The sequence below is a fragment of the Telmatherina bonti genome (assembly GCF_933228915.1).
Source record: "Telmatherina bonti genome assembly, chromosome: 4".
NCBI classification, from domain to species: Eukaryota; Metazoa; Chordata; class Actinopteri; order Atheriniformes; family Telmatherinidae; genus Telmatherina; species Telmatherina bonti.
The window spans coordinates 34,633,125-34,659,123 of record NC_136622.1 but is presented as its reverse complement, the minus strand read 5'-3'; the positions used below and the strand labels follow the sequence as shown (position 1 = coordinate 34,659,123).

The 25,999-nt window shown below is 40.9% G+C and overlaps 1 protein-coding gene across 4 annotated transcripts in view; it reads right to left on the bottom strand.

Annotated features, from left to right (window-relative positions):
• The window catches only part of plekhg5b (pleckstrin homology domain containing, family G (with RhoGef domain) member 5b), a gene marked incomplete at its 3' end in the record, with an annotated part of 83,395 nt that overhangs the window by 37,782 nt on the left and 19,614 nt on the right, over positions 1–25,999 (bottom strand). Inside the window, exon 1 of one of the 4 annotated variants that reach the window (XM_079239924.1) lies at positions 2,298–2,363. The exons of the other annotated variants lie outside the window; for them this stretch is intronic. Of the gene's footprint in view, positions 1–2,297; positions 2,364–25,999 lie in introns of those variants that run through there. 4 annotated transcript variants of the gene reach the window in all.

Here is a 25,999-nt window from a genome sequence, read left to right as displayed (position 1 = left end):
TTATTTAGATAAAAGAAAATGCTATGAAAACTTAGCGTAATGAATGTAGTTTAAGGCACTGAAAGCTAACGTTTAGCTAACGACACTTTTCAAGGTGAAGGTTTTTAGATAATCTAGTTGTGCTGCTCAAACCTTGACAGGATTATCTGCTCTTGGTTCACAGCATTTGATTGTGTCAACGTGTGATTTACATCATAAAAGGCTCCATTAATTCCTGCTTACATTGCAATGGCAGATGTAGCTAAAGCTGTGCTAGCGCTAATCTTTTTAAAAAAAAGACTTTATATATGTTTGCATGTAAATATAGACGTTATTGTGAATAGAACTGAAGAAAAATGGCATCTGGACATGTTTTTGAGGACACCGCTAGATAAAAACACCAATCATTTCTTCAAGTTGGTGGAAGCGGTAATTGTTTTTGCTAGCTTTATGATTAGCTAGCATATCTTCAGACACAGGGGCTAAACGTTTTAGGTCGGCAGGTTCCTAAAGGCATTTTAATCTATTTCTTAGTAAACAGGGTCACATTTTTATATTTTATTTGTTTGTATTTAAAATGTACAAGAGAAAAACTACACTTTGACAAAAAATCCTGTTTGTATGGACAAAACTTCAACTCGCTAGCAAGGATAGCTGAAAGTTTTAGCTTTATTTAAAGATTATACTCCTTTTTAAAAATGTCTTCCACATTTTACTTAATACTGCTCTCATCAAAAGCCTGTTACATACACCGAGAGAAACAAGAACTTTGTGTAAGTGCCATATGTTGTGCAAATTTTCATTCTCTCTCACCTCCTTGATCTACACTTCATTTAAAAAAAATCTATTCAATCTCGCATCAGCAAACTGGCAGAAGCAGAAAGTTGCCGGCTCACGATATCGAGGCGTCGAGAATAAAGTTTTGCTCGGCTGGTATGTTGGGAACAAGCCGCAAAATGTCCCTAAATATGTCCGCGAGAACAGGAAGTTCACTCTGAGTTACAAGCTAAAGCATCACATGCCGCTACTCCTTTATGGGGCGTTTGCTGTTCAGGAAGGTGGTTTAAGAAATGGCCAAGCAGCAAACCGTTTACCCAGCTGAGATACAAGATGAACCAGCAAACGCAGCTATGATGGGAGCAAACTGCTGCAGGAGCAGCGGCTTTACGCACAGACATGGACAACGAGCAAATCTTGTTTCCAGCAGGAAGTCTGTCAGTATATAGCAGAGTTGGGTAATCATTGGTGCTTTCGTTTGCCATTTGATTTTTAACTTTGGATAAAATATTTGGATTTGATCTTTAGATTTTTTTTTTTGTTTTAAATAATTTTTAATAAAATAAAAAGTGAAAGCATTGTTGGATCTGCTTAGTTATGAACTCACAAATAAAAAGCCCAAGATGTCCAAATAAAGCCCCACGGAGAAGAGGTCCCTTGCAGTAGTTCTGATTCACTCAGTTTGTGTGACTCACTTGCAGTTTTATAGGATTTGGACACCAGACAGCTTACTGTAACTATACACAATATGTTGTAATATGAGCCTCCTCTGCAGTGACACACACAAGGAGTGTGTTTTCCCAGATTACACATAAACTCTTATGAAAAATGAACCAATACCTGCAGCATAACTATCAGTTTCATATTTACATTAAAGATGGATACTTTTCCTCCTATGTTCATGCAAAACTACACATTAACTTTCCTGTTAGTGGCTTCTTTTGGTCGTGAGTATTTCTAATTTTTTGTCTCATCCACTTCATTTTATTAATCCATCACCATTAAAGCTCAAAAATGAGCCTATTTCCAGAGAATTCATTCAGTGAGGAACAGACATGTTCAGAGGAAATACATACTTTTTTTCCCTTTTTTTTATTGGTTGGGGGTAAAGTTGACGACGCATTCCTCTGACAGGTTATGTTTCAACATGCAGCGAAGTTTGCCCAAGAAAAACATAACCTCCTCATTTTTCACACCTCATTTTGGAGATGAAGTCACAGATAAAGACTTTTATCTTTAACTGAATCTCAGCCACAAAGAAGGTTTTACTTTTTCCAATCAGTTAAATCAGGTTTATAAAAAGCATGAAATGAGGGATAAACTGATTAGAAATCATTTAAAATCGTTCTCACACAGAGGTGATGCCGACCGTGAAGTTATTATCAGATGATTACATGACACCCAAGCTACACATGCAACAGTCACGCTGATGTCACTGAAAACAAACAAACAACTCCTGCACCCACAAAATCCTCACCAAGCTGAGGAACCAAACAAAGCCAGGCTGGACAGGTTGATTAATACGACGACACACGACTCACCGGCAGCTGCTCCGTCTCTGCTTCAGAAAAGTCAAGTGTACTGACTGCTGTCTGAGACCACGCTGGCTGGACTGTGACGCAACCAGCCTTCATATCCATTGCTTCAGGGCAGGAGAAGAAGGGGAGATAGACAGGAAGGTGGTGGACAAGACCAAAAAAGGAGGAAGTGAGAGAGGAGAACAAAAAGAAAAAACAAAACAAAAAAAAAAAACAAGAAAAAATGAGTGTTCCAAGTTGAATTAGAGCTTCGGCTAATTTAGACACAAGATGTTTCTAATATGACTTGGAAATCGATCATTTGGAGGCCGCTTCCAGTTTTCTACAGAGAAGATGGAAAGGAGAGAGCCGTGGCCGGTGCCAAGGGGTACACTGGTCTGCTGATATAAGAAGCAGATGTGAAATATGCAGACAGAAGGAAAAACAGACTGTGCAGTGTTGGAGATGTGAGATCTGCTCTTCACGCATCTCAGGCAGGAAACGGCTGCATAACAGTCTGACGCTTTGCACTCTGATGAGAGATTAATCATTTAAATCAGTGCTCGCATTGAAGCAGCCCTGAAGCTGAATACAAACAGCGTATTTAAGCTGTTTGTATTTATTTCTCTCCACATTTAACAGCCTCTTCTACACTACCGATGCTGAAAAGGATCATGAAAACTAACAAACAAATCATTCCACGCTTTAGAAATAAATTTATGTCACACTACGATGTGTTTCATTCACTTTTTGTTTCAGGAAAAGCTATAAAGCATCATGATACTTGCCATATGAAAAGAGCTTCCCAGCAAGCTCTGAATTTCTGTGAAAGAACCCGTCAATATTTCCAAGATCCGAACAGACAGCAGGTGGTGAGAAGTTAGTCCCAGCCTGAATCGAAGCCACTCCAAACGTTTGGAGCTCCTGAAATAACCCCGAGCTTCTGGATGAAAGCAGCAGGTCCAGTCAATGTGACAAACGGAGGCGAATCGGAGGAGCGTGGCGAAGCAGGGAGCCTCACTGTGTTTACTACAGCTGTCTACTGGTGAGACACCAGCACACTGACAGAAAATAACCCCGCCTCTCTGCTCTGACCCACCTCCACATATTCACACAGATCCAGGCTGACTCATGTAGATTTACACAGAAACTCTGCTTTTTTTCATTTTTTATTGAAGACTGTCCAAAGTTTTCTCTAAAACTTTCTCAATTCTAAGAGTCATCAAGCTGAAATGTCACGTAGTTCTCCTGTATGCCGGAGCGCGACTCTTCTGCCTGATTTAGAGCTTGGTTTGAACTTTAACCCTGCAGGGCACTGAGGTCAGATGAGGGAGTTCACGTTAGTTTCTTTCCAAAGTCCAGATCGGGAAATAAATCCACCAGCATGGCCTTTTACAGACCTGAATGAAATGAATGAAATTAATCTATTTTTATTCAACCTTTTAGTCCATCTAGACCAGGGGTCGGCAACCCAAAATGTTGAAAGAGCCATATTGGACCAAAAAAACAAAAAACAAATATGTCTGGAGCCGCAAAAAAATGAAAAGCCTTATATAAGCCTTATCATGAAGGCAACACATGCTTTATGTATCTATATTAGCTATATTAGCCTACTATCAAAATGACTAAGTTGGCTCCAAATACATAATGAGCCTTAATGATAAAATGCTTATTTTCCCTGCAGTGCATCCTGTAGAGAATGACGCACCACGTGACGACTCTGTTGTACGATGCCGTCTCATGTTTAACTTCATTACAATATTAATGAATTATGTTTCGTTGCATTGATTAAATTAAAACAATGCAATAAAGAAATCTGATTTTTTATGTCATTTTTATTTTTAAGAATTTGAAAAAAAACAACAAAATGGAATGTGCATAATGCACCCCTTACCTGGGTAACAAACAGAGCGCAGTAAAACGCTGCCTGCATTTATAAAAAAAATAAACTAGCAGCCTTTTTAAAAAAGGTAAAGTATATCAAATCAAATTAATACAGTTTGATTTCTGTGCAAGTCAGTGCAAGGGTAAAACGCAGCAGCATCCTCTTCTCTTTAGACACGCAACCAACGCAGCTATCCTCCGATCTGAGCACCAAAACCCGATTATATTACCAAGTGTCATTCCAGATATATACTGATATATACTGATTTATACACCAGTTTAATGATAAACTTGTTCATCTGGATAATCCTCAGCCTGGCAGAATATTTGTAATTTTGAAAGTGACCGTGATGATATCACAAAATCTATTTCTCAACATGAATTAATCTGAACTGATCTGATGTGCTCCTGTGATGGGTCAGAACGGCCTGTTGAAGCGTGTGTGAAGCAGGAATGCCGATGCATTCTAAAACTACAGAGAAAAAGGTAGAAAAGTTTATTTCTCTACTTTAATGATCAAATTCTTTGATCAGGTGTAAGAAAGCAGGAGCCATGTTGCATCCTGTACATCCTTTTTGCACTTCCAGGCTGGGTTTCCTCATGTGGCCAACTTCAGGAAATAATAGAAGCTGAACTCAGTGAAAAGACCAGATGCTTCTGCTAGTAAGGACACAGTGCCTGGACAGGACCAAACTCTTAACAAGTCTTCTAACAGGACTTAAGGAAAACCAGAAGACCACATAGACTCACTTGGCTCCGTTTCTGGTAGAATAAAGATTAAGATAAATAGAGATATATTAAGAAACCGTTTTAACTGGGAGAAATCTGAGCAACCAAACGCTGATTCGACATGCTGAACAGAATAAAAATAACATTGGCAGGGTTCAAGAATGCAGATGGTGCATTACAAACCACAAGCACGAGAGAGAGATGTTGCCCAAAAACTCCAGACATAAAATCTCTGTTTTCACAACAAAAGCCAAATGCAAAACTGGGTATGTCCACGCCAGGCTCGTAACAGGCGGTGAAAATTCGCAACGACACACCCAGAGTGTGAACTACATCCTCGTCATCTTCGCTGATGAGGGTTGCACAAACAGAAGACGGAGGTCCACCACTGACGCCGTCGTGCTGTTTGTGGTTTGATTCGTGAAATCGAGAAGACGTGACAGAAGATTAGCAAAACATTCACCTTTGCTTTCAAGAAAATTTCCCTCTGAACATGTAAACGTGTTTGGGTGCACATCTACCTACACCTACCCAAACTATGTAGCACATGCAAAGATCCTTGTTTGCATGATCACTGTTGTTTTCCTTTCAGATTGTCCCTCTGAAGGCGTCGCCACAGCATTTCATCGTACATTTGGATTGGCCCATGTTCACGCCGGATGCACTCCCTGATGCAACTCTCTGCATTTATCCAGGCTTGGAACCAACCCTGAGAGAAGAATCATGTCCTGCAGGAGTCAAATCGCTGGAGCCACTGCCTCCCCAGTTTGCATAATCACTGCCACTTATCCTGAACTGGAAGCCCACACTCAAGCTAATAATGCTGTGCTACCATGACGGCCTGTCATTGTTCAAAGCTGCCATTAGTTCTGAAATCCATCCATAAATACTGGTGAAACGTTTGCTGTGTAAGCAATACCTTTGAAATGTGACCTTAAAAAAAATAAACAAACAAGACGTTTTAGCGCTTTCAACCACCCTGAACTCTGCTAAATGAGAAGCTAAAACCCAACAAAACTTGATTTACCATCTCAGCATCACCGTGGTAACAGATTCTTGGACCTTTGGAGCTCAGATCCCTGATTTGCTCCCTTAAAAAAATAAATATGTTTGTGCATTTTTAACGTGGCAACCCAGATACTTCCAAGCCTCTTTTACATTGCCATTGTTGGGTAAGTTCATCCACTAGTGGGCAGTAGTGAGTTCAGAGGTAATTTCCGTATTTTGACTTTGGTTTGAGACCATGGTTGGTTGCGGCGATGTTGCAGTTGTTTTCAACCGACCAACACACACACGTAACCTTTCAATAAAACCTCCCGCCATCCCTACTGTCTCTTCTTCTCTGGTTTGTTCCTTAAACCATGTCAATTGTACTGCTCCACACTGCCCCCGCAGTTTCTGGCGGCATTGCGCCATCAAGAGACGGATCTGCAACCCCCAATGGGAAAGGCTTGTTGCAAAATTTTCAAATGAACCAAAGTTGTTTATGAAACGATGTGGACAAAGAGGTCTGCAGCTGCAGTCGAGCTGAAATTCAAGCAGTTATCCAAATTTTACCTGACAAATTTGGTTGAATTTTAGCCAAATTTACAAAATTTCATGAAAACTAAAAGAATGTTGAGACATTGGATATGATGATGATAACTTCAGTCCTTCCAGTAGAAAAAAAAAAAGATTCTTTTGCCACCGTGTTTCTACTCATCCCAGGAAAATCCCATCATCTCACATCCAGATGGATCAATAAAAAGAACATTTTACTCCAACTAGAGAAAAATGACCAGATTACCCAAAGATTTACCCCACCCCTCTTAATCCATTCAATAATCCACTCTGATTAAGCCGGCTCGGATTGTTCTGATCTGATTGAGGTGTTTACATGAAGCAATTTTATTCTCATTGGATTATTAATCCCATTAACGGTCGTCCATGGAAACGCAACAAGTGACGTCACCAAACATCCCTAAATTCCTACATTTTCTTTGTTTTTCTCCAAAAAATCCAACATTTTCTTGGTGTACTATCTGAAGACAGCTGGGTGTTGGATCCTTGGCATGGTGTGATGTGTGTGTGTGTGTAATGTGTGTGGGAGGCAACATCCTCAGGTGAAATGTAAGTATAATTTATTGCCTAAATGTCTTGTTACAGTCCGTGATGGCCACAAACACGCATCCCACTATTCTGTTCTTTTGTCATTCAGGTTAATCTGAGATGAGCTGTGTTTTAATCCCTCACAATTAGCTGGCTCACAAGAAAAACAATTCAGACTCTGGAGCCTTGGAGGGCCAACGAGAGGAGGGGAGTTGTTTGGAGGACATGAAAATGAGGGGGTGGAAGCACTGCGTGGATCGTAATCCAAACCCAACCACAACAACCTGCTGCATCCTTGTCTGTCCTGTTTTGTCACTACTCGGGGAAGGCTAAGTAAATAATTGAGTGGACATCGATGGCGCAACTGCCCTCAAGGATTAGAAGGCGACGGCGCTGCCATTTTTCCAGGAGAGCTGCACTTGCCTGTTAGCCTATGCTAAGTAAAGGGGGAAAACCAGAGCTAGGTGTAAGAATTAAGACAACATTTAACAATGTGATGAGAGAAAAGACATGTAAAAACAAGCTGTTTAATGGAAAGTTACATTCTGCAGACTGCCTTTCTGACAGCACTCCATCAAACTGTGGTTGTTTAGAACGCAACCACCAGTCAGTGAGGTTTGCTATAAGAGGACTCCGCATGCAGGAGGGGTCTCTTCCCAGTTGAAACCATCTCTTCAGCTCCATTTTAGTCTTTGAACTTTAGCCATTGGTCAACTAGTACATGGACATTTCCACTGGAGTGTCGGTCTGGTACCCCCTTCCTGTTATTCTCCTGTCTGCTGCAATGCTGCTTCCTGACTGGGATGCTCCTGGTGAGCTGACCTGCCATCACTGGTTCAACTCCCCCTCTAGTGTTTATACTTCCTGAGGAGACATTGTATAGATAGACACACACAAGTCCCTGATGGACAGATGTGTGTTTTACTACATTTCAGGGTGTTTTGCTCCGTTTTCCAGAGCTGTTGAGTAGCGTTTACTCAACAGTGCCCACTGCAGCCTCATCTCGGAATTAAAGGATTTTATAGGATACAAACGGTGACACCCAGTCCAAGCCAGGATCAATTTCTATACGCTTTCTCATCACATTGGCATATTATGGAAATGCAATTGACAGGCTTGTGTTCACTTCCTCCAAAATGCAAATGGTGCGCAGATATCTGCAATAATGCTCTGCATAGGTCGAATTCTGATTGGTTAAGAGTTGTTTTAAAGCCAATCACAACGAATTTCATAAACCACATGAATGGTGTAAGACCAACAACAGCACCAAGAAAAGAAAAAGTATCAATCAATCAATCAATCAAATTTTATTTATAAAGCGCTTTACAACAACCTTAGTTGACCAAAGTGCTGAACAAAGATAAAAACAAGTAAAAATATAAAAATAGCAGCTCATTCACATGTAAAAATCTCAACAGCCAAAGGCTGATCTAAACAGATGAGTCTTTAGCCTGGCCTTAAACAGAGGCAGGTCCATGATGGAGCGTAACTCCAGAGGCAGAGAGTTCCAGAGTTTGGGCCCTGCCACTGCGAAGGCCCGATCGCCCCACTGTTTACACCTAGACCGAGGGACCACCAGGAGGTGCTGATCAGAGGAGCGCAGGGCTCTGCTGGGCTGGTGAGGAGTCAGGAGGTCACAAAGGTATGGAAGTGCAAGGCCATGGATGGAGCAGAAAACAAACAGAAGGATTTTGAATTGAATTCTGAACTGAACCGGGAGCCAGTGTAAAGAGAACAGTACAGGGGAGATATGGTCATGTTTGCGTGTGTTGGTGAGAAGGCAGGCAGCTGCATTCTGCACAAGCTGTAGACGGTGCAGAGAAGCCTGGCTGAGTCCAATGTAGAGGGCGTTGCAATAGTCCAAACGTGAACTGATGAAGGCGTGGATGGCTGTTTCAAGGTCTTGACGAGTGAGAAAGGATTTGATTTTGGCCAACTGGCGAAGCTGAAAAAAGCTTGCCCTGACCACAGAGTCTATTTGTTTATTGAGTCTGAGATTATTGTCCAACGTCACTCCAAGGTTCCTAACTGTCTGACTGAGATGGTTGGTGAGAGGTGTGAACAACGGAGCTGCATTTGCTGGGCTGGGGGCACCAAAGAGGATAAATTCAGATTTTGACTCATTCAGACAGAGGAAGTTTTGCGATAGCCACTGCTTAATGTCATCCAGACACCTGTAGATGGACTGTGTGTCTGAGGAGTTCTGGGAAACTGGCAGATAGATTTGGAGATCGTCTGCATACAAGTGGAATGAGACATTATGGCGGGATATCACAGAGCCGAGGGGCAACATATACAAAGAGAACAGAACAGGGCCAAGAATGGAACCCTGTGGCACACCGGAAGACAGAGCAGCTGAAGATGAAGAGAGGTCATTAATCATTACTGAGAAAGATCTATCAGTCAGGTATGACTTGAACCATTGGAGCACAGGTCCCTGAAGACCCACTTGCTGGGCTAAGCGAGTGAGCAGGACAGAGTGGTCCACTGTGTCAAATGCTGCGGTAAGATCAAGCATTACCAACAGCACAGGTTGCTTTAAATCCAGGGAGAGCAAGACATCACTTTGCACCTTAAGGAGTGCTGACTCTGTGCTGTGGCGCGTTCTGAAACCAGACTGAAACCTCTCAAAAATGTGATTCTGATCCAAAAATGATTGTAATTGTGAAAAAACCAGCTTTTCCAATACCTTAGAGAGAAATGGCAGATGGGACACGGGTCTGAAATTTGAGAGAACTGCTGGGTCTAGGTTAGGTTTCTTGATAAGTGGTCTGACCACAGCCTGCTTAAAAACAGCCGGAACAGACCCTAACAGCAGGCAGGAATTGAAAAAAGGAAGTAGACATGGCCCCACTGTGTCAAAAACCTGTTTTAAAACTCTAGATGGGACAATGTCCAAGGGACAGTTTGTTGGTCTCAGCTTCTGAACCACTTCACAGAGCTGAGAGAGTGATACTGGCTCAAACACAGTCAACACAGCAGCAGGGGCAAAAGGCGGGGCACAAGGTGGAGCAGTAGCTGCAGCACTATTGTTGCTAATGCTCTGTCTAACAGAGGCCACCTTGTCTGTGAAATGATGGAGAAATGCGTCACAGGTGGATTTAGACACATTTATCAACACATTGTCCGAAGGATTAGTCACAGACTGGATTGTATTGAACAAAACTTGAGGGCGATTGCTGCTAGTGCAAATAACAGTTGAAAGATATTTACATTTGGCTTCCTTAACAGCATTTTGATAGTCAGAAAGACAGTCTCTCAGTATGCCCAGAGACACATGCAGCTTGTCTTTCTTCCATCTCCGTTCAGCCTGCCTGCAGCGCCTTCTCAGGGCACGTGTGGTGTTATTCAGCCAGGGATCTGGTTTAGGTTTGATGGACCTCAGCTTAAAGGGTGCAACACAGTCCAGAATTTCTGAGCAGGTAGAATTAAAAGAGGAAATAAATTCCTCTGGGCACAGATGTTCCAGTTCACCCAGAGCATACAAACCAGTACCCATAAAGGCAGCAGCAAATTCACCTGCTGTAGCGGAAGTAAAAGTACGACGGCTACAAGCTGGGGCAGAAGATTTAGCTTGAGCTGAAGGAGCTGTGAAGTCAAAAAGAATGGGGAGGTGGTCTGAGATGCACGTGTCCAATATCTCTGAAATATTTACTGGGAGACCATGTGACATTATGAGGTCCAATATGTGACCGAGTCTATGTGTGGGTGATTTTACTGACTGAGTTAAATCAAATGAGGCTAACAGGTTTTGAAAGTCAGTTGACAAATTACTGGATGGGCAACAGACATGAATGTTCAAGTCCCCACAAAAAATAAAACTGTCATATTTGGGCATTATATCAGAAAGAAAATCAGAAAATTCAGAAATGAAATCCTTATTATATTTGGGGGGGCGATATAGAACAGCACACAGTGTGGGGGATGCCAGTTGTAACAGAAATACTAGGTGTTCAAAGCTACTGTAGCTCTTACAAGGGATAGAGCGACAGCTGATGTTATGTTTGTACACAGTGGCAAGCCCGCCTCCACGGCCTGCCAACCTCGGTGCGCTCAGGAAGGAGTAGCCAGGGGGTAGGAGCTCGGAAAAAGCGCTGTTGTCCAGGTTTCCGTGACCATGAGGAAATCCAAATCGTGCGTGGAAATAAAATCATTTAGGACAAATGTCTTATTTGTGATTGAACGAGCGTTCAACAGAGCTGCGTGCACCGGCATGGATTTCACTGGTGACAAAGGAGCAGCACGACAGAGCGAGCGAAGATTCTCCTTCACGCAGCCCCGCCGCTGGATCCACGCAGGCCGGCGACAAGGAACAGGAGGACAGCCGGCGCCAGGGAGTGCCGGTCGGAGCCAACGATAGCTGTATTGCAGAGAGCGATGTAGATCCAATCCTCCGTATTCCGTGGATATTTCCTTAAAACGGGCTGGATCACACGAATCGGATAAACTGGATGCGAGGTAAGCTTTTATCTTGACTCGTACACCGCTTCTCTTTCCACGTCTCCTATGTTTCTTGTTGCGAGGCAACACACCGAAAGGATGCCACAGATAGGCTGGCACTGAGGCTAGAAACGGTGGTGGCGGGTTTGATTGTCCATTTTCAGCACATCCAGGCAAGTTGGTTATGTTGTCGCGTATTTGTAGCAGCGTGAGGCGATCGTACACAAGCAGAGATGATACATTTCGAATGACAACAACGATAAAAGCTAAAACTGACAGCAAACTCAGCAGACCCGGACAGCGTGCCATACACAGCAGCGCCATCTTGAATCTACTACGTAGTTTAGACCTCAAATAATTCCACGTACTGTGACAGCAAAAGATGGACATATACACTGGCAACGTTGGGTGTAGCTCAAATGCAGAGCAAACAAAGAACTTTATGAGTAGTTTTTACATTTTTCAGTTTTATTTTTAGCACTTCAAGCTTACAGAACACGTTCCTGTGAAAATGTTCCTGTGACTGCAGACGACTGTAAGTCATAAAACTGTTCAATCATTTCTGTCTCAGACGAGTGAATTTCACATCAAAACAGAAGTTTTCAAAGATTGTTTTGTGTTTGTTCCAGACACTACAAAAGCACACTGATTAGCTGAATACATAAATGCAGCATTTGCCACAAGAATTTCCAAATCCATTCATAAATACTGGTGAAAGGTTTGCTGTGTAAGCAATACCTTTGAAATGTGGCCTTAAAAAAAAACAAAAAAAAAAACAAACATGAAAGTGAAACCAAACAAAGAGGCAAAAAGCCAACAATGCTGAGCTTGAAGAACTGATGCAATATATTGATGGAATGCTAACAAACATCCCATTTTATAACAAAAAGGACAAAGCACCAAAAGCATCACCTGTTACAATGTTCCCGAATGACCAGGGAGCTAAGACTACACTAAGCTACTGAGATTGCTTGATCCAGTAATATGTTGTCGTGCCGATTTTCTAATCTGATTCTTTTCATTGCAGGTTCAGTCATCATATATTCATTTGATCGTACAGAATAGTACCTTTGTGGAAAACGAACAGCGTCAACTCACCCCCTTGTGGTCAAAAACACTTTGCTCTGTTGGGCCAAACATCTGACGACATAGTGACGTCTTCCGTTATATACATCCACACGTCACCTGCCCAGATAACAATACAGCATCCCTATAACTGCAACATGGTGAATTACAATCAAACAACTGGCTTCCACAAACTATGATCTGCACTTTTGTAGTACTTTGTTTTACAACATGTACTCTCTCCACAAAAGCTATCAATCTCTCCCAATCCAGAGCGAAAGCCAACAGGAAAAATAAAACCAACAGGCTTTTCCATATTCCAAACAGTGCCCCCTACAACGGGTAGTCGTGCATTTGCCGTCGCAGATGATGTTCAGCTACACGTGAGACATGAGAACATTTACTTAAACAGCCAGCTGAAGGTGTCTCACCAGATGTGGACTGCTGGGGTGACTGTACTGACTGGCCAGCAGTCTGGACACACTTTCTTCTTTCAGCATGTTTTTAGTCTTCTTCTCTACAGGTAATAATGTCTGAGCTGTAACTTTCTTTTTAGTCATAAAGATGTAGTTTACACCCATAAACACGATCAACAACACGATCAAACCAAGATCAACAAGAAACCTGTATAAAAGACTTTCCAAAAATATTCTTGCATGTCTTGCTGAGCTAAACTAATCCCAACATGGCCTCAAAATTTGGTGACATAGTGGCCTAATAAACTACTGTATTTTTCAGACAACAAGGTGCACTTAAAAGTATATTTTAAGTATATCATTTTAGCAAAAATTGGCAGTGCGCCTTTAAACCTGGTGCGCCCTATGTGTGTGCTGAATCCCAAAATCTGTATAAATGTTGCTGTATAAAATCTAAATAAATGTGCGGTTTTAGTAAGCGCTCTGCTTGATTAACTGTAAGACCATTTACTGCCATCATACTGGTGTAATATGAGGAGAAAATGAAAGAGTGGCTGAGAAAGGTGTAAAGAGACTGGATGGTTTTGTTCACTCATCACCGTCTCTGTTGATCCTACTGTAAAATCAAGTAAAGCAAATTGATTCTGAGCTTGCCATCATCCTGGGAGGACTAACGAAAGAACTACAACCACTGGACATTGGCATGAACAGTGAGTTGAAAGTCAAGTTGTGAGCGTCATGGGAACGATGGATGGGAGACAGCAAACACACCTTCACAAAGACTGGAAGGTGGCGTCAGCCGAGTTACGCCACCATATGTGAGTGGATTGTGGATGCCTGGATAACGTATCTCCATCGATTGTTGTCAGAGCTTTTGCAAAAGCCGATATCATTGCTGACCATCGACACAGGAACGACACTGACTGACAATGAAAAGAGCACTCGATATGCTTCATGGTGAAATCGCCCAGTCGTTTAATTCCAACACAGATGATGAGGGCATTGACAGATTTGTTACAACAGACTGATAAAAAAAAATGTGTATTTTAAAATACAAAGACAAAAATAGACTCCGTAATTGAGGCTGCGCCTTATAATGTAGTGTGGCTTGTGGACCGAAAAGTACGGTATTTACATATTTACATATTCTACATTCTTTTATAGTAAGAAAGTTTAGAACAGTTGTTCGAGTCCAAAAAGATCCATGAACTCCTCACCTTATCTTTTACTTTCACTTGTATTATGTGTCACTAGGGCTGGGCGATATGACACTATATATCGTTTGGACAATAGAAAATGTCCATCGTAATCTACAGTTTACGCCATGATAAGGTGCTTTACTGCAGTATGTATCGTCAAGATGCGCTTTACAGCATGTACGCTGCAATATATAAACAAACATGGAGGACGACGGTAGCAGACGTGTTTCAGAGCAGGATAATGCACTAAAAGATGACCAGCCAACCCAAACTGATCAGCTTGTTCCTAAAAGAGGGGAAATTTCTGTTGCATGGATGCGGTTTGGATATTAAAAGACAGACGTGGAACTGACAACAGACTAGCTCACAGTCCCAACAACGGACTCCGACACAACTAACTCATTTTATCACCTCCACAAGAATTTGGACAAAGAATACAGAATAAAGAATAGTCGACAAGCAAAAGAGCGTCAAGTGGAGGCGGAAGCTCATAATAAAGTCCAGACGCAAACACTGCAGCAAGTATTTACCTGTGAAACGTCATACGGCCATAGTTCCCCCAGATGGAAGGAGATCACTGCTGCTGTTGCCTAGCAACATCTGACACATAACTGATGACTGACACAACATTACACAAACATTTTATATCGTTATGTATATCGTTATGGGGATATAAAATGAGCTATATCGAGATATGAGATTTTGGTCATATCGCCCAGTCCTATCTGTCACATTACTTGAACTACCCAGAAAGGTTTAGCATCGGACATGATAAAACACATTTTCAGAGTTTCACTGAAACATACCAACATGAGGAACCTTAACTTCATTCCAGTTGTGTAACAGTGTGATTTAAAATGAGTCACTGGATCAGAGCTCTCACCTTTCTTTCCTAGAGGCAGACCTGATTGGGTCACCATGGATGAAGTTTGTGTGCCAGTACCACAAGGAGTTGTTGCAGCATGTAGCTGGATGGGACCTACATCATAACACTCTTACTCAACTGGAGGAAATATCATGTAAACATGAGAAGATTATGTGTTTACCCAAGTTTCCACCTGGACAGGAATGGTTTCAACATGAATGACGACGTTGTTTGTTCAAACTGATAACCCATCAACCCCACCAGGATACCATGGAAGCTTTGTCATAAAGTGGAACTGAAGATGACTTCCACGTTTCCAGGGAAGAGTGAGGATTACTAGATGTCTGAAACAAAACTGAAACAAAAGTCAGCTTTTTCATGTGTGCTGTCGACATTTGTGGGCGACCGCAAAAATAGGAGTTAAGACTGTTTAATTTACTTGGAAGTTTGAGGCTGAAAGCTTCATTTAGTTTATTTCCAACAAGCAAAAGGTGGTAAAAAATATATATGTTCATAACTACATACACACACACATATACATACTAAAGAAGAAAATATTAATAACAATAACAATAATAATAATAACAATAAGCCCTCATCAATTTATTAATTAAAGGAAAAAAAGGAGTTTGAAAAGGTTCATTTAGACCACGGGGTGGGCAACTCTGGTTCATGGAGGCCGCGGTCCTGCAAATATGAGGAGTTTCCCTGCTGCAACACACCTGACACACATCAGAGTTGATAAGCAGCCTTGTGCCCTGCTAGCGCTGCAGATTTGATCAGGTGTGTTGCAGCAGGGAAACATGGTCTGTGAGAATTCTAATGCCAACTGGCTGCATTACTTTCGTATATATGCCGGTAAGAGCGTCACCATAGCAACTTGTTCATCACAATCAGAAGGCTTTTGACAGGTGAATAATAAACTCGCTGGAGCTAAAAAACTAAATCAAAGCCAACATAAAACAGTTCCTATAAATCAGCATATTTAGCAAGTTTCGTATCTGCAGTGAACTGACCCGGTTAATTAATATTTAACGAGAAACTTTGTCCATTGCAGGGCGGGTTGTGCTTGCGACAGGGTACAAATGTGGTGAGGGACGGCTTGCGGCTTGTATATGGAGCTACCGACGGAGCAGCTCTTTGGTGGAGTTCGGTGCAGCTGAAATCAGCCAAAACTGGCAACTCTGACTGGGTCAGTTAGGGCTGTTAGGACAGCAAAGTTTTAGCAAGCAGCCTGCAGCTCTTGTTTTTTTTGGAGAGAACTGCACCGTTGAGGATCATTATGACTTGTTTAGGTAGTATTTTCAGAAAACCAGTGGCTGCTTCATGAGCCACAAGTCAAGAGTGAGTGACCTGCACAATGACTAACTCTGCTTTAGACCATCAGAGTGCAGGAAATGAAGTTTCAACTACTGGAGAAACATAAAGAACAACATTTTGACAAAAACAAAAGTGCAGGAAATCTTAAGAGCATTAGAAGAAGAAATGAGTCAATCCCTGTTTCCATGACAACAAGGCAGACAATGACTTGTGGCTTTTCATTTCTTCATAACACAAACTTCCCAAGAACTTCCATAAATGCATGGTGAAGAAACCCAATTAAAATGTTTTTACTCTGCACTAAGTCGAGTTTGTGAAGCATAATAATCACATTCAAAAAACTGTGAGGAACAAACTAATAAAGCCCGTTCAGACATAAACACGGAAATTTTTAGGAAAATTTGCTCCAGAGCTTCTCCATCTATTCATCTATCCATCCATTTTGTGCCACTTATCTAGGGTTGGGTCGTAGGTGCAGCAGCCTAAACAGGGAAGCTCAGACTTCCTAGCTTCATTTATACTCGCTAACCATTTAGCTACTGTACACCTATTACTTGTTAAATATCTAACCAGCCAATCACATGGAAGCAACTCTGCATTTACTCGTGTAGACATGACCAAGACAACCGAAGTTCAAACTGAACATCAGAATGATGCAGAAAGGGGCTGTAAAACTTTAAAAGGGGCATGGTTGCTGGTTTTCCCGAAGCGGTACTTTAAATCAGTCAGAATCCAGAGGAGACGACATCGATTCAATCGAAGAGGGACCCCCACACCCCCTAGGACACAAGCATTTCTTCACCCTTCCATCAGCAGTTTCTTTCCCTGTGGTGTGGACAGGCTGATCCTGTCACATCGTGTCTTCACTGCGACTGACGGACTGTGTATATGTTGTAAATACTGTCACGACTAAAAATCTTATTCAATACTTTTTTTCTTTTTCAACTGATGCTTGACTGACAGCTGCTGACAAAATGTAATTCTATCTTTTGTACGGTTGTACAGTGAAAAGGTAATAAAGCTTCTATATATTGGTCCATCTGTTCATCTTTTCAGCCATCCATCCATCAATCCATCTATCCATCAATCTAGCCATCCATATATCAATCTATTCATCATTCCATCCATATATCAATCCATCCATTTAATCAGCCATATATCAAGCCATTTATCTGACCATATATCAATTTATCCATCCATCCATCTTTCCAGCCATATATCAATCCATCCATTTAATCAGCCATATATCAAGCCATTTATCTGACCATATATCAATTTATCCATCCATCCATCTTTCCAGCCATATATCAATACATATACCCATCCATCTATCCATCTATCCATCTTTCCATATAACCATCCATCTATCTGACCATATATCAATCCATCCATCCATCCATCTTTCCAGCCATATATCAATACATATACCCATCCATCTATCCATCTTTCCATATAACCATCCATCTGACCATATATCAATCCATCCATCCATTTATCCAGCCATATTTCAATACATATACCCATCCATCTATCCATCTTTCTATCCATCTTTCCATGTATCCATCCATCTATCTGACCATATATCAATCCATCCATCCAGCCATATAGCAATCCATCTATCCATTCATCCATCCATCCATCAATCGCCACCCAGATCTCTGAGGAATGTTTTCAGCATACTGATGATTCTTGAGGAAAAAAGGAAATATTATCAGGATGCATCTCACCAGCGTTGAATGTTTTACAGTTTTATTTACATGTGGGTACAAATGTGTCAAACTTGCAGTGTTTTTACTAAAGGTCTGGGGGATTTACCCAGTGGGACATCAGGAGGAAATGTCTCAGGTGGATTTGCATTCTTACCGTTTGGTGTTTCTTGAGAAATTCTCCAGGAAGCTGTTGACAGCTATAAAACTTTCCACTGGAGAAGGCAACATACCTCAGTGTAATGGAGGCTTTTCAAACACAGGTGAATTATTAGGATATACACAGCTGCCTTTCTGAAGAAGTTAATCCCTACAACACACAGGATAATGTAAGGTTTTAAGTAAGTTGTTAAAGCAACTGCATGACACCTACAAGTTAATCCATCCAGCTAGGGAATGACACCTAATACTCTGCTCTCTTCAGGCCGTGACAGACAGAGAAAGTGGTTTAGCATCATTTAGAGGTTGGTATTGGTAATTGTGATCTTTGCAAGCAGATCTTTGGAACCAAAAGCAACAGAGAAAGGAGAAAACAATTAGAGTTCTAACAGACAAAATATTTCACCCACTGACTCTGTGAAATGTACTGTGACATCAATCTCGCCAAACTTGTCTTTACTCTGATAAACCTGATTCTGGTCTGGCTGCTTGATTTCTAATTAACTTTCATCAAAAGATGAATGTGTGACGGCATAGTGAAAGGGAAAGAGAAAGGATGAGATGGCAGGCAGTCAAAAGAGTCCTTCTTCAACAACTACAAATCAAGTGATTAAAAAGGGAAAAAATGCTAGAACTGTAATTATACACATTACGGAGTGATGAGATCAAACAGCAGACAGTCAGCGATATGATATGATATGAAAGGAGCCATCCAGGAAAAGTACCGATAAGGAGAGCTGCGAAAGACTGCGTAGGGAAAGGGTTTAACCTAACCTGCGAAGAATTTAGGATTTTATGGTCAACAATAAACCATGATTAAAAGCAGCCGAAAGAAATCTGTGCAGAAGAATGGCTTCAGTACGTTTTCCATCCAAACTGCATTTCTGATGACTGTTGGATTTACCAAAATGAAAAGTTAAAAATGTCGTTTTATAGGTGTCATTAAACCACCTTTACTTATTTATTTCAATATTTTATTTGTGTTTTAAATGATTTTGCTCTGTTGTAAACATATTAACACCAAACCTGACAGAGGGAACAAAAGGACATGAGGGTTTGAATAGAAAGGCAGAAAGAGGGAGAGGGGTGAGGAGACAGAAGAACTGAAATAAAACAGGGAAAAGGAAACAGACCAGGCTGCCACCATCATAACCATAATTACAACACCAATGTCAACAAAATCAGTGCTTAAATTAGAAGGAATAAATAATAGCGATGGTTAGTTCATGAAAGAGCCGACTCTTAGAGCCGACTCCTTCTAGTGAACGGGAAGAACGGTTTCCTGTTTAAGAGCTGAATCTTTGAAAGGGGCGGGGCTTTATTTTGGTGGGGGCACCATGTGGTCAACAAGAGGAAAAACAAGAATCATACCACTAAGTAAAGTAAGGGCGTCTTCGCAGACAGGGAGTGCCGCAGCTGAGTTGAAGGTTTTCAATGTAGCGACTTCCAGAGACCTAAAGCTAGCAATTTGATTGGTTGCTGACCAAGAGGAGCTTTTTTCTTTTATGCATTTTCTTTTCCTGCTTACTGAAGAACAATGGGATCGCGTCCACATGTATGCACAGTCCCCGTCTGAGCATAAAAAACGAGCATTTTTGAAGTATTTTTCAGGTTTCATTTTTTACAACAACGTTAAAACATCAATGCAAATGAGTTCATCATCAAGAAACCGAAATGCGGCTTTATTTACTGTGAAGTTTTTATTTCTATTTGCAATGAAATCCTTGGTGAGTGGCTAGCGGCAAACCTTGCTTGTCGCAAACTGTTTGTTGTGCCAGTTGTCGTTATTATAAGCACATGTTGTTTACAATGGAACGGTTTTCACGCATCTCTTGAATGCATCGCTAGTGAGTTTACTGCGTTTTGATGCATCAGGGATGCATGACGTGTACTGGTAAAGACAAAGTACACTGAGAGCTGGAAGCGTTTAAGGAAAAAAATGTAGAAATTAGCTAATTTAACAAGTCATAATGTTCCAATTTTGGCCTTAATTTAACTGATTTGTATGGTTGGGTTCTGTTGTCAGTTGTTTTAAAGGTTCGATAAAAATATTACACATAATTATATTTTTCATAAAGTACAAAAATAAGCCTTTGTGATGAATATAAACTTGGAAAAAAAACTGTTTACCAACAAAAGAAACACTCACAATAAATAAATGAGACTAAAATAGAAGCTGAATCCTGAATTATTTGGAAGCCAAGAGAGCCAAATTGTTGACGTAAATTAAGAAAAAACAAATATGAAATATATATATGAAATTAGCTTAAAAATAAACCATCATTAATTCAAACTGTGATTTAAGACCAGTTTCAGAAATCCATCTGTCGTTTGGTGTTTCTGTTACAATATTTACTATAATACAGAAACATCTTTAACTGAGCCGAGGAGTCACGGAAAGTCCGTAATGTGGTCTGAACTGCAACGAAATGAAAATAAAAATGAATAAAACTCCATTTTAGAGTGGATTTTAAAAGTTATTGTTCTTTCGTAAGTGCTTAAATGGGCTTGTCTTGAATCTTTCCGACCTTTGAACAGTTTGCAGATGTTCTGATCAGATGCTGTTGTTGCTCCAAACTGTGGGACTCGTCTTCCCGTCCATATCCGAACCGCAACAGCAGACATCTTAAAACTCATTTTTATTCCATGGCTTCTAACTCAGATTGAGCTTTTTTTGTATTTTGGCGTTTGTATAGTTTGTTTGCTATCCGTTTGTGTTGTTTTCTTGTTTTTAAAATGTAAAACACTTCAGTGAACATCTGTTGTTTTCAGCGTGCATACACAGTAAATAAACTTGAATTTTTTTTTTAAAAAAGCAAAGAAGAATCTGCAAATTAAATTTTAACCAAGTTTATTACTTTTTTTTAATTCATTGTATTCAGTCACAGTCAAATTTTATTTTCATTCACTTTCTCACAAAATGAACGTATTTTTGTTCATCATCAGGGTAACTTTTCCGGCTAAGTTTCATACTAAACATTTCTGGGAATTTCCCTCCATTTTTTTCCCGTCTGTACAAGCCTAAACACGGATGGAAATACACTCACACACAGTGTGTGTCTGAACACTTCCTTCATTCATTCTGACTTTCTTCCCGAAATCCCAGCGCCTCCAGCTGTTTGGAAGAGAAGTCGTTTGTCGCCAAGGCAACCCACACCTTTCCAGTTATCCTGTCTGGTCTTGTCCAAACCGAGGTAGGAAGGAAAATTTAACTGAGGGGGAGGCGGGGAGGAAGATGGGGGTGGCGGGGGGTGGTAATGAGCTCCTTTCAATGCGAGAGCAAGTTCAGACTAGCAGCGACTGCTAAACGACGTGATTTGAAATTAATCCTACCATTTTAGCAACTCTAGGCTGAAATTTACACACAAACACTGTAAAATCCCACAGAATTAAGAAACCTGAAGTATCCAGACACGCATGTGGGAAACATAGCTGTTGTGCAACAGGGTGACAAGCTGAACTACAGCAGCACAAATACAGGATGACACCTGGGAAGATTTGATCAAGTTATGCTTCAGGTGAACCCATCAAGGTTCCAGGCAGCCGTGCTGCAGCTGGAAGCGACGCGGTGCTGTTGGGAGCTGATGTATGGCAGGAGAAGACGCTAAGCAGGCCTGTCTGGTAATAAAAAGGCTTTAAACGCTGTGCAGCGCCGGCCTAAGACCGTCTGTCTGTCTGCACATGTTTGTCTGCTCTGTGTCCTGATGCCAAGCCGCCGGCATATCAAAGAAACCAGTTAAAGTACGTTCAGAAAAACTCAGAGATATACAAAAAGTAGATTTTTATTTCTCATTTTTTGGAGTGAAAATGTCTTTGATGTGCCTAAATCTGGTCATTGGGTGGAGCGAGGATATTTATGTCAGATTCTTTCCAGATATGTGCCTCTCACAGTTTTATGAGAAGCAGCGAGTCAGGGTTGCCATGACGCTGCCCCCTGCTGTTTAACGCCTGCTACAGGCCGCACACGGGGAACTCTGAAGCAATAGCCAAAAAAAAAAGTCGACAGAATGAGACTTCATACCAAGAAATCTTTCACTCTTGCACAATAATAAAAAAAAAAGGGTTTTTCATCACTGGAAATATTAAACTATGATGACTAAACTTTGTCAAAACAAGACAATAATATGTCAGCAAGGATGACACCCCCCCTGTAGGATCAGACCGGACCACTGTGGCGTCAGGCAGAAAAATGGTGGAGTTAAACAGCAAACAGTCATCTGTCATGATGCAACACAGTGGAAAGCCTAAAAATATCTGATTTTTACTAATTGGTAATGTTCACGGTTTTGACGAGTCGTGGTGAAATGTCCATAAAAACGTCTCTTCTTTGTTTTATTGGGCTACATCTGTGAATCAAGAAGATGTCATGGGGATTTTCCTCCTTCCTGCCTGCTAATTAATGGCCAAACACCCCTCATTATAAATAAAATATGAAACAGAATTGTGTTTTAATGCACCTCTGTCAGAGAGACGGGCTTAATAAGCTGCAGGCTTTTCAGCTCTGGTAATGAATGTTTTGCATTAAAGTCGTCATCACACAAATGCATGTGCATGAAAGGGATTCAATCATCAGCTTTACGTCCCTTACTGGAAGGATTCAGTTGAAAGAGGACCTGAGATCCCAGGTTGTCCCAGGACCTGATCCTCCTTTTAACCACTGCCAAACAACGAGCTGTGACTCAGAAGCCGGAGAACCACAGGAAAGGGTTCTGTTTGAGAGATTTTACTTCTAGAAAGCCGGGGAAGGTTTAGAGGCTTGCAGCATTCATCGACCTGAAACAAACACCGCTGCAGCCTCTTCATCGCTCGGAACAAGCCCAAGTTGATCCCCCAAAATATTCAGTAATGACTCCATGTATCCTTGCTCACTTTGTAACTTTGTCATTTCCTTTTGGCTTCTTGGTTTAATCTGTCATGACGGATTTAAAAAGGACTCCCTTATAGCTGCATTTCAGCCATCAAACATCTTCATCTGTGGTGGTTCGCGCCTCGCAGCACCAGCTGGGGTGTTTCCATGTGGCGTTTACATGTTCTCCCAGCGCCTGTATGGGTCCTCTTTGGGTACTCAGACTTCCTCTAACAATAAAAAACATGTATGTTAGGTTAAATCATTTAAATAATCAATAGGAGTGAGTGTGAAAGGTTTTTTGTCTGCGTGTTGGACTAACGACCTGTACGGAGTGTGTCTGGCCTCCTCTCTCATCATAGCAAATGGGAAAGCTTTATAACTCTCTTTCCCACAAACTGAAAGATTTCAGTGCAACCCAGCAGGCTTACAGGTGTAGTTTAGGAAAATAAAGCAAGATTTATGATCAATGTTTTGTTTTAGTTTCACAGTTAAACACAGATTTTAACTCTTTGACATCTAAAGTATCATATGTGGTAAAAAACCAAGTGTCCAAGACCTATTGCATCCAAATGACAAATGAAGATTTAAGATTAGAAAATGTATAAATTTTCAGCATGTTTATTGTGTCAGGCATTAAAGGGTTAATGGTCACCATAGCAACAGTCAGCTCATTTCTAAAGAAACGATTGAAAAAGGTTCTTTGTCAATTTATTGGTTGCATCACAACACCAGTTTATCACTTGTTCTCAGAGCATTTTTAAAATGGTCAAATGGTAACAGGTTAAAATGGTCAAATACAAGAAATAACCTGAAAAATCATGTACAAAAAAAAAAAAAAAAAAAGCCAAAATCCAAAGAAAAAATTGGAAAACCTTAAGTCTGGAGAAATGTTGCTCCAGACTATTGACAAAGATTACGGGAAAGTTTGATGATTTAATAGCAAACAAAGTAGTCACTGGACAGGATGAAGAATTTTGCACAGTCATGCAGGTTTCTTTCTAAAGTTGGGAAACTCGTGTTCCTACGTCTTTGTGTGATCAAATAACGGGTCAGTTTACCTTTAAACAGAGCTATGGAACAATGGAAATAAGTGTAACAGAGCCAGGAGACTCTAAAAAGAGCTGATATGTGAGACAAATGACACACAGTCATGTTGATAGATGTAGTGAGTCTCACAGGTTGGAATTTCAGTGGGTCTTTGGAAAATTCAATGTGTGCTTTATTTAAAAAGTCCATTTCTTACTATTACTTATATTTTTCTTAAATGATAGTGTTTGACCTCCACGAAATCCTCTCGCTGGTTGGTCAGGGAAGAGAGAAGTGGAAGCCGCTCACCGGAAGTAGCTCTCATCTTTTTTTCAGTGGCATTTTACGTTTTCTTTTCCTGCCTACTCAAGCAATACGGGATCTCTTCAGATGAAATATGGCAACAGCTAATCTCCGCCACCGGAGTGCGTTTTGTTTCTTCGTCACAGCGCGTCTCCTAAACGTTAAAACACTGACATGAAACAGAGACGTGATTTAGCTTTATATGAAGTTTGTATCGTTAACTTTTGAAAACAAAATCTGGTCTTTTTGTTTGCGACGCTGTGTGTACAGCCGTCTTGGCAGACGGTTGACCCAGTGTTTGTCTGATCTGCTGACGAGGAGTTTCTTTTGCTAGTTACTGTCATTTTAAGCACAAGTTGTTGTTGACAATTAATTGTTTCTCCAGGTAAAAATGATGTGCGTTCCGGGAAGCATCGACAGAGTTTACCGTGTCCTTTCAGATACGAGTTCATCAGGATGCGGGACGCGTAGCCAGCAACGTCGCTGAAGATCGAGTCGATATTTGGTCAAAGCTGAAAGTTGTAATGATGCCAGTTTGAGAGCTTTTTATGTCTCCACAGCCCTGATGGGCAAGGAGATGGGTGTCTGTCTGTAGCTGCTTTTCCATTCCACTTTTTTGTAAAAACAAAAAGCGATATTTGTAATTTCTGACAAATAAGTGCTTTTTGCTGGTGTTTCCATTGAACGGTGTTTCGCGTCTTCGCTTGCAGTCTTGTAAAATCTCGTGTACAAAGATTTTACCAGAATTGTGACTTGCTGGTTAAAGTTACACTTGCTGTGGAGAATTTTTTTATGGCTTTTCAAAGTGTTTCTCCCTCATTTTCTTTTCTAAAACTCTGAAATTCGCTGTTTGTTCCACATATCACCATCTTCACCATAAATGAACTGGTCATGACACCCCAACGTCATGTCCGGGGAACGTAACTGCGAAAAATGTGTTTCCATTACACTTTTGCGATATGTGTCTATATCGAAACAGCTAAAAACCACTTCATCATGTTGTAGGTTGCGTGGCCAGAGGGGTTAACAGATGGCAGTAGGGAGAGGTCCTCCAACAAAATAAGCATTTATTAAACAATGGTGCATGTTGTAACCAAAACTACAAAATCACAAAGGAAGAATAATAGAACTCAACAATTATCTGTACTGACCAAACATAACTGAAATCAAAATCTACCAAAATTAATCTAACATGCACCCTGCTACATCGTTCTGTCTCGTGAACTAAATCTGCTTTAAATACCCTCACAGCCACAATGGCCACCCCCCAGCACCTACCATTTTCCTGGTAAGCACACTAAACAGACATAAACTCATTCCTCCTCAATAACCATGGATAACCATCCAAACAGTTTCCCAGTAATCGATTAATTCAAATTTGCTGTTTATGACGATTTATTTTTATGAAAATCTGGATTTTTTTTTTTTTTGCACCGCCAGCACCTTTTGGGCTTGCGTACCTTATAGTGACGTCGGCACACTCCCGCTATTTTCCCACTGAAACGCATAAACAGAACAACATGGCAGCTAGAAGCGTACAAGAAGTGCGTTTCCATTACATTTTGTTGCAAAATAAAAACGATATTTGTACGTTTCGACAAACAACAGTTGTGACTTGCGGTTGTTTCTGTTGTACAGGATTTAGCACATTAGCATCACGTTTCGTAACTGCAGTTA